This window comes from Bidens hawaiensis, unplaced genomic scaffold, assembly GCF_021521415.1.
Source record: "Bidens hawaiensis isolate Kalapana, Puna unplaced genomic scaffold, B.hawaiensis_p1.1 tig00000599_1, whole genome shotgun sequence".
Classification (NCBI taxonomy): Eukaryota; Viridiplantae; Streptophyta; class Magnoliopsida; order Asterales; family Asteraceae; genus Bidens; species Bidens hawaiensis.
In genome coordinates, this window is record NW_027491036.1 from 2,082,146 (window position 1) to 2,092,710 (window position 10,565).

Below are 10,565 nucleotides of genomic sequence, written 5' to 3' on the forward strand. Positions count from 1 at the left end.
AATGGCTACCAAGATGAAATAAATAACAAATAGAGACGCCGTTTGGCCATGGTTCATCGTACACGATCTATGGCTACTAAGATAGCGTATGATCATATTTAATTAGATAAACTATGATGAACCTTTTCTGAATGTGATAAAATAAACATATAAAGCATATTGCACATAACTTTGAATTGCATAGTATACAATAAGCAAATAATGATTCGTGATTTGAGATTTGATATTATTAAACATTTTAGTTGGTACGCATTAAGCCCCCAAAAGTGAAAAGTGAAAATGAGGACAGTGATTAACTCACCTTAATGAATAGGCGAGATAAATAATAAAATAAGAAAAATAAACGAGTCCCAAGCTTTTAACGCGCTGAGTGATCTGACACGAAAAAACCTAAAACTTTGTGACAATAAAATAGAAATAAAAAAAAAGAACATAGCCGCTGGAATCAGGTATAGATGTATAAAACTCAAGATATGAAATATTTAATGTTTAAGTGAGATGGTATTGTTCAAAATCTGAACTTCAAAATTGGAGTCAGCATTTGATCAGTAGATTCAAAATGTCAACAAAAACATAAGTCTTCTTGCCCGAAAGCTAATTTTGACCAGAAGCAATAGTAAGCGATTAAACACAAGAATTGACTTTTATAATCGTAAATGGGTCATGATCATATTGACTCACGAAACTCCCTTAAACACTGAAATTGATTGAGGGCTTTTGTTTAATGAACAAAAACATACAAAATCACATAAGACAACTTGCCCGAATGATGGTTGGAATGATGAGAAAAATCGAGTCAAAGGTTTTGAAGCACCAAAGTCAAACCGGGAATAAGGTCTTGAAGAAGAAACTGAGCTAGCACTAAGAGAATACCATGCACAAATTTTTAAGAGGTGGACACTGAGTTTTGTAGTAGAATTTTAGGGTTTTGATAGATTACTTTTTATAGTAAAAGTCTAATTGTTAATTTTAGTCAAATCCTCGATTAGGCAATTGAATAAGTGTTTAATGACGAAATCGAATGAAATACAAATAAAATTCGTTTTTTATATCAAGCGAATGAATATGGACATGCCAAAGGACCAAGAGAGTTTTCTTGTAGCTTAATTCATGAGTTTCGAACAAAAAATAGCACGATTTAGCGTTAAATAAATTTTTAAGCGATTCTGAACCAATGTTGTAGAATTCGCTAGATGGTCCCTAGGCGGGCGACTCCCTTGTAGGGAGTACTCGGGGAGTACTCGCCTTGTACTCGGACATGATAAATATAACATAAAATAACTATTGGGTATTATATATATCTTAAGATAAGCATAATTAATGTCAAAATAAGCATAATTCATATGAAAAAAAAAACATAATTCAAAAAATTCATGTTTTGTTGTTATTATTAATTTATTTACTAAAAATAAAAAAAAATAAAAAAAATTAGAAAAAAATAAAAAATAAATAAAACATTTTGGCCAAGTTGACCTTGGAGGCCGAGTAATCCCGAGTACTTCGACTTTTGACCGAGTTGGACCTTGGCGAGTAATTGTGGCCGAGTTGGGAAAATGCGGCAAGGTTGATGTCCGAGGACCTTGGAATCGCCGATTCCAAGGCCTTGGAATCCGACTTTTACAACACTGTTCTGAACTGACCAGCATGCTGCTCGCATCGCGTGGCCTACCTAGGATAGTTCCCCACGTGACGCTGCTTAGGGTATTTGTCAATGTAAGTCCCAAATCAAGGATATTTTAATGTGAGATCAATAAACTCGTTTTTAGGCGGAAGCTAACAAAGAATTGATTCAAGACAAACAAGAATAAACACGAATCAACACACAATGAACTTCAAAACACACGCTATATTAACGTTGGGTGCTTAAGCCCTTAACAAACGATTACAAGATGATATGAATAATAACCCAGTAGCCTACTAACACACCATATACTTCGTTAATGATTGCCAACCCTTATGACCTAGTTACAATGTATATATGTAGCACCAAACACTTATAGCCAAAGCCCACACAAAAGCCCATCGAAAACACGTTTTTTCGGTGTACATTTTAACTAAAACCAAGCCCAATAGATTAAGTATAAACCATTAAGCCTAGCCCAACAATCCCTCCCTTGGTTTATAGCTTGATCTTCATTAGTGCCCCATCACTTTAGCATCAGCCTCTCGGTAAGCACCTTCCCATAAACCCGTATGAATAATTGATCCCACCATACCTGTATACTCTTTAGTAGCTGGCTCATAAAGTGGTTCAGCCATAATTTGAAACGCTAATAGTCTTGATGTCTTTTTCTCCAAACTTGAGAAGGTCTCGTGGATCAACGATACGATACTGTCCCTTCCTTAGCCGTATAATCAATGTAGCAGTCTCACCATCATAAGTCCAAAACTTCATCTCATCAAGAGCACCCTTAGGAATTCTCTTGGTAATTGGAATTGACCTCACTTTGGCAGTTGGAGGCCACATAACGTTCAACATCGGCTTGTTAGTGTAACGATCACAAACCCTCTTAGCTTTCTTGACAAATGAATCAACAGTGGGCATGTCGGGAAACCCTCTCTCTACCTGTTTGCTTAAGAAGTTCCAGAACTTGGTAGCCTTTGGGTCATGATTTGGGCTGTGGAAAGGAGCTTGCATCAAATCACTTAGATCAACTTTCATCCATGACCCAAAATCTTTCATCTTCTTGTAATATTCCATGTTTCCAGACTTGCGCTTTACCCACCACATCTCTTTGTTGATATAATATCCCCATGACACAACTCCTGAACGATTACCATATTTATCAAAAAATCCATTTTGAATCTCCATGACAAACTTATCTGGATGATCAAAAGACACGACGTTCTGATTGAAGTTTTTCATGATCAACGTCTTCTTTCTTATCCTCTCTATTTGTTCAGCAGTCTTTAGTGGGGCGGTTATGTATTTTTCCAGATGCTCGGAAGTATCAATGTTTGAAGCAGGACGCAAACTGGAACCACCAATATCAGGCACATCAACATCATCATCGCATCATCTTCCCCTTTAAACTCATTTCCAAAGTGTTTAACGAGTTTTTAATGTAAAGAAAAATATAGAGCAGTGAGACCACCCATGCTTTCTTGAAGCTCTTGAATCTTGGAATATTTGTTTGTCTAGCTTCGAGCTCTTGAATATGATTGTCTTTAACCACAGAGTACTGTTCGAGCTCAAAGACCCTACGTTGAAAAGCATGGACATCAACGGGTTCGGGTTATAAAGAATTCCCTTTACCCTTGTCTTGCATAGAGAGAATGTTGGAAATCTTCTCAGAGGCACTAGAGCTTCCTTGACCAATCAGATCAAATGATATGGAGGGTTCAGTAGATGACTAGATATTAGCTTCAAAGTCAAAATCTTGTAGTATGTCATCGTCATCTTGATCTCGAATGTGTTGGGCTTCAGTAGATGGACCTTTTTCAAACTGAGTCTCAACAATAGGTTAAGTTGGTGTCGGTTAAACAGTTGGCACAAAATCACTTGCCAGCACACCAGGTCTTGGATCTTTCTTTTGACGTTTACGTGGGATAAGATCGGTGGCTGGCTCATCTTCAACATCATCATCATTTGTCACACTAGCTGATTGAAGAGGTTTCAACGCAGTTGACTGGAGCTTCTCTCTGAAAGTCTCAAATGCTTCAAGCTGTTCGGTTGTAGGTACAAATTGTTGCACTTGTTCTTGGTGTTATGTCTCCAAAGGTTGAGATGGAGACCTGTCAGATTCATCATCATATATAGTTTCAAAGGCAATGGAAGGCCTTTGAACAGGAACAATGTGTTCCTCAGCAACAACAACAGCAGCAACAACTTTAGTTTCAGCAAATTTTCCGAATTTCACCAGGGGATGAAGTCCCTGATAACTCACTTTATCCCCTTTCCTAGACTGCTTCATTAGGCTAAAAGTATTCGGTCCCATGGATTTCAGATCAAGCGTCTCCACTGATCGATTCAACTCAGGATAGTGAGAATCAAAGATAATTTGTAGAAACCTTAGATCTATTATAAACATCTTTTTCTTTTTCCCCATCAGGTTGCTTATCATCTCATTGAACACGAACTTTGAGTAGTTGTAATTCCAGTCCATGATCAAAGCAACAACAACCGACATCTGAGTGTGATAGATCTCATCGGAGCCACCCTTTCTTCCCGAGACACACGTGAAGAAAGTGTTAATCAGAAACCTACAGTACGGGTGAAATAACTTCTTTATAGCAGGAGGATAGACTCTTTCATAGCCCATACGTTGCACGATCTCTGCCACAGCCTCGGTTGAATATTCTGTAGGGTAATCATGGTTGATCACCAAAAAGCATCACTTCACGTATAATGGTCTCAGAGATAATCACAGGTCTCTTATGTATAGTAGAATCAATGGTAACCACTCCCCCGACACCTCGTTGAATGATTGAGGCATGGTTCCAGAAATCTGTCACCATATTTTTGCAAATTAAAGGATTTTCTCGTATTGCATGAGAAATCCTGCATGTGTTCAGTCCCACAATCAAAGACTTGAATTCCTTGTGAGCTGGAGAAGGATTAAACAGACATCCAACAATATTATGCGTACCAACATACTTGAGAGGTGCTTGATCAGCCATGACTACAACAAACGAGTCAAGTTAGATACTTATTAATCAATCATATTTTATATTTGATTTCTTTTAAAATTGATAATAAAATGATATTATAAGGACCAAAATAAGAAATAATGAAACTATAAACCCTTTTAGAAATTTATTCCAATTAACAAATATTATAATCTGTTGAATGAGTTTTCTGTCCAACACTATGTTCTCTGTCAATAAATAGAGTTTTCGGTCAATATTAAATGTTTTTGTTCAAACATATGTGATCTCTGGTGAATAACAAGTCTTGACAGCCTTTGAGATTTCTGTCAATCTCAGGGGTTCTGTGGTTGACCATGATTTTTCGGTCAACCACCCCCGAGAACCCAGGATTCCGAGATCTCCGATGATCTCGGGCAAAGAGACCCCTTGAAATCCGTCTCGAATCCCGTGTCATCCTCCCAAACAGACCAAATCCTCCATTAATAGATTACCTGCAACACCTTGAAACTCATGATACACCATAATCATATTCACACATTCAAGATATCACACTCAAAACATCCCAATCAAGCCTAAAACTCATTCATAACAGGAGATGTTCCATAGTGACCCGAGAACAAATCCAAAAGAAATCCATTTACCTTTAAAGATTAGTGAAAGCAAGTCAATAGATAGGGATTAGAACGAAGATGATTATTGATGACAAGAGTGATTTTGAGATTAAGAGAGAATTATTGCCGATAAGTTTTTGATAATAATAATCACACAAAATTTAATGCCTTTTAAACTTCAATCCCCCCCCCCTTTTAAGATATGGGCCGAGAACAAATGAGCCCTTATTTTCATTTGGACCAAACCTTATGGGCCAAAAACTCATCAAAACACACCGGGCCCCTATGGGCCGAGAACACAATTTAAACACCAAGCATGAACCAAGTTGGATAAAAACGATTCCTTAGTGCATTCGTTTCGATAATAGTAAACATGAGGTAAAACCAAAGACGTAAAATAAAAGTAAATATAAAATTGGAAAATTTAAAAATAAAAAAAACATAAAACCAAAAGAAAAATTTGTTTTACCACCCGGGTTGAAGTAGTTTTAACATATTGCGGGATAAAATTTAAGTTTTGTCATACGAGCAAACTTTTATGAAAAGATCCTAACACAGAATCACATCGACTAAGATGCTTTCACAATGATTCATTTTCAGCATTATTATGACATAGAGAACATGTTGATAGTAGATATTTTGATACTTAGTGATGTGTGCTGCGCGTGGCGGTTAAAGTATGATGGATGGAATGATTTGCTTTTGCACAAGATTTTGTTTTAAATTTATAAAAGTGATTTCTACAAAGACTAAACACACAAAAAATAGGCAAGTGTACCTATCGTATATATAGAATAGTATTGGTAAGAACCAAGTATCGATCCGTGGACACAAAGGTTTCTAATAATAAATCGTTGTTTTACTTTAATCGGAGGTTTTAATCATTTTGGGTTAATTTTTGACTTTTTATAAAATGTAAATACTTATATATAATATATAGTTGACCAAGACAATAAATTCAAAACGAGTTGTTCAATTATGCAAAGGTTACCATCTAAGATCAAGAAACCACTCCATTTTAACATTGATAATTAATGTTTGGACATGTGATAAAATTGCCATAGCGATATATGATAGATAGCTCCTTAAATCTTAAGTGAGCATCTTTGGCACTAAGGAGATAGCATGCGCATTTTAAAGTCCACCATTTCCTAATGTCGTACCATCTCAATGATGTCAATTTAAGTTGGCAAGTAGTTTCGTAAAGTAGAAAGATTAGGATTGACTTCGATTTCTCAAATACCAATTCTAACAACTTCGGGTGATTATAGTTCATCACACAACCTCCCCTTGGTTGATTTAGGTAGGTTATAATTACACATTCCATTAACATATGTTTCTTTAACTAATTTGATATCCTAAGCAAAGTCATTTTCGGATTACCAAGGTTTAGAAAAATACATCATAACTTATATCTCATCATTTCTAAGTACAATATAAGGATCCATGTTTCGATAATGTATCAAAGTATTTCTATCTTTCAAGAACATGAATCGATCATGAACGATTGCCAATGGAATTGACAACCACCAACTTTGAATTAGTGATTTAAGATGGTGAAACATTTCTTATCAAAAGATAATTGTAAAATAACCATGTACTTTACTAGACTACATCACATGTCTTGATTAATTATCAAGTAAAACAAAGCCTCTTCATAGATTTAAATGGTAAAAGGAGTTTAGCTCATAATGAGCATGATGATAAACATTAAGATGATTGATAATAACAAATACATGATTAAACTTGGAACAATCTAACCAAATGTAGACGAATCTTTCTTCTTAATGATGGTTGATGATGATGATTGACGGTGATGACCTCCAAGCCTTCAAAATCTTCACTAGATCTTCAAAGTGAGTGTTAGTGTGTGTTTTTATAAGTGAAAACCGGAGAGAATTCTTTTCAAGGCACACCAAATGAGTGCAATATGAGCCACTATTTATAGGCAATCTGGATAGTAAGGCACGACCCCGTGCTTGATGAGCATGGCCCCGTGCATTAATATAACATGTGCCAGATTTGTTTTGTCTTTTCTATGAGGTGGCAACGGCCCCGTGGTTGATAGGCACGGCCCCGTGTTTTTTTGTGACATGTGCTCAATTATTCTTTGTCGTTTTTGTGTTCTCGTCGACGGCCCCGTGCTTGATAAGCACGGCCCCGTGCTTTTGCTTCCATATTTTGTCTTTTCTTGTGTTCTCGTCCATGGCGCCGTGCTTGATAAGCACGGCCCCGTGCTTTTGCTTCCCGATTTTGTCTTTTCTTGTGTTAGAAGCATGGGGGTGTGTTTCTTGAGGCATGGGGGGCGTGTTTCTTTGTTTTCTTCTGTTTTTCTTCGTCTTTTTGCTTGTTTCTTTGTTTGGGGCTTGGTTTCACCTGAAATTATGTTTTATTATGATAAGTAGCCTTTTATGTTATGTTATTAGATAGAAATTGCAGTTTTTAGAGATTATTTGATGCCGAAAGATGTATATTTTTATGTACATCAAACATCCCCACACTTGAACATTGCTTGTCCTCAAACAATCTTTTTATAAATATCCTCTAAAAACAGCAAATTTAGATTATAGCTATCCCTTAAGTGAGTTCCAAGAAGACGAAACAAAATAGCCAATCTTTATGTTAGTGATAAATAAGAGAGAACTTTTGTTTTTATGAGCTTCCGTTTATGCAAAACGTCACGTTCTCACAATGTTCACTCACACTTGGTTTTATATCTGATCATACCTGTGATGTATTTATGTGAACACTCTTAGCCAAAATGCAACCTGTGATAAATAAGCTTGTAACAAGTTCAAATCTCCACCTTTTGAAGGGTTGCATAGATCAAAAGGTAAAAAGGGTTTCAGTTTAGTGTGAGTAGGAATTGGTATTTTGTGGCGGTTCAAGGGTTAATGAGTATGTTAAATACAACTTCCACTAATTGTCGGGAGTCTTAAGATGTCTTCAATGGTTAGCTCCCTTTTTTTATTATTATATACCTAATGACTCTTTTAAGGTCAGATCGTCAAGACCAGTTTTATCGAGGATGTGGATCAATGCTTCCTCAATCCTGTTCTGAATATAACTTCCAACTCTAATGGATCATTTGGCTTTGAGCCTAATTGCCCCCACCCTCATTAGTTCGGTATATTCATGCTGAGACTGAGTTTGACTTTTTCTACACCTTCTTTCGTGGGACCAGTTTCCGCAACCTAAGAATCGTTCATATCTTTTTGCTCTTCTCTTCATTGCGTTCTTGGAAATTCCACATAATGGTGGCCTTTGTTCGTTTTAGCGCCACTTTTTCCTCACCTCATTTCTAAAGAGAAAGATTCTCTTCCTAAGTTCTGGAGGCAACCTAGGTTTTGTGAAGTGTATGCAGCTGTAACACCCCGTAACCGCAGCGGAAACGTAAACGGGATGCAACAGACACGTCTGATATCAACAGCATTGCTTATAAAGAAAACACCACTACATTAATTTAAACGTATTACATTGTTCCGAGTTTCGTTACCGTCTAGGCGTTATCACATAAGTTTTACCGATAGTACATTAACATATTTAATACAAAATATAGATCCTTAATCTTCCACAAAATAGCACATATCATCAAGCACGTATCACTCATTCCAATTTGGGTGTACCTAGAAAGCATGTAAAGAAAACGGGTCAACTACGAATAGTTGGTGAGTTTCACTAATTTAAGTAAACGATGACAAATCATTATAATAATCATATATTAGTGATGAAATTATGCTGAGCCCACAAGTGAAACCTCTGTTAACCCAAGACACATCCAATAACCTCTGGGGACACTGTTAACCCAGAAACACATTTAATAACCTCTGGGGACACTGTTAACCCAGAAACACATTTAATAACCTCTGGGGACACTGTTAACCCAGAAACACATTTAATACCCTCTGGGGACACTGTTAACCCAGAACACTGTTTCGGGCCTTACACTGTTAGCAACTCAGACAATTACCATCTTAATACATTATCGTACGATTCTCGTACAATAAACATTATATAAATACATTCATTTCCATGCGATCAGCATGTACTTAAACATTTTGATAGAAACATGCTTTCCGCCCCGGGAAAATATTTAAAGCAGTTCAGTAAAAAGGGGCTCGTGAAACTCACCTTCTCGTGAGTCAGTATGTAGTACAGTGTACAGCTATGAGCCTGAATCTGTAATATGATACCTAAGTCGTTACTATACAATTTCCATAAATTAAATCCGTGTCAACCGGTACATCTGGGGACACTGTTAACCCAGTACTGTACTCGATCCGGGGACAATGTTAACCCAGAGACACTTCTCAGGACTCAGATTGTGATATCTCTTAGAGTTTATCCGTCAAAATTATTATTATTATGTTTTCCCCGTTTTGCGTGCCTAGCACGGTTATCCGTTTTTATGTTTCAAAATGAGTTTGGTCACACACGACCCGAAAATAGTTGTTACTGATATTTTAATTAAAGTGGTGAAATTAGAGCTCGGTTTAGACACCCCGTTTGGCCGCGGGGCCCGTTTCCGTCTTTAATACACCGGAAACTGTTAAATCGGGTAAAAATACCCAAATCATCCGAATTATTTTCGGATGATTTATTTTTACTTGATTAACTTAGTTTCATGAAAATAGTCCATTTTTAAGGTTTTTATACACCGGTCAGCTCGCTTAGGCGAACTTTGCTGGTTTACCGCGTTTTAAGCTTTAAAAGTTTGTTTTTATGTTTCTTTTTATCACAAATAATTATCCGTTTAGTCTCGGATCTTGAAATTTTGCACAAACCACTTTTTGACAGTAAGGAATTTTATAAAAATATTTCCAGAATTAATTTTTATATTTAACATTTATTTATCTATTTTTAAACGTCATTTAAAAACCAAATATGTCGAAAATACCAAACAACCTTAGAAAAATCCCAAATTTTTCTGGGATGACCCCTGCCATCCACATAGTTCCCTGTAATTCTTCCAGAACCAAAATCTCATTTTTCATGCCATTTTCACTAAAACCGAGCTAGAAAACCCTAGAACTCGTTTTACCGAAAAGCCTACTTAGACTTCTCCAATGGACCTGAAATTTTGTGTGTGACTTTTACATGTTATGAAAAGCTTATCTGGAATTGTCCAGAATTTTTCATGATGTTTAGCTATTTTTCACCATTTTTAGCCAAAACCGAGCATTAAATTCACCAAATATTCATCCTTTATCCAAAAATTACCAAATTTTCACAGATCTCATATTTTCATGTGTAGATCATCTCTGTGAAATGTTATGACCCAACTCTAAGTCTATCACAATCTGTCCAAATCATATAAATCATACGAAAAACCGAACTATCTTGTGTTTCTAGCTTTAGATCGCA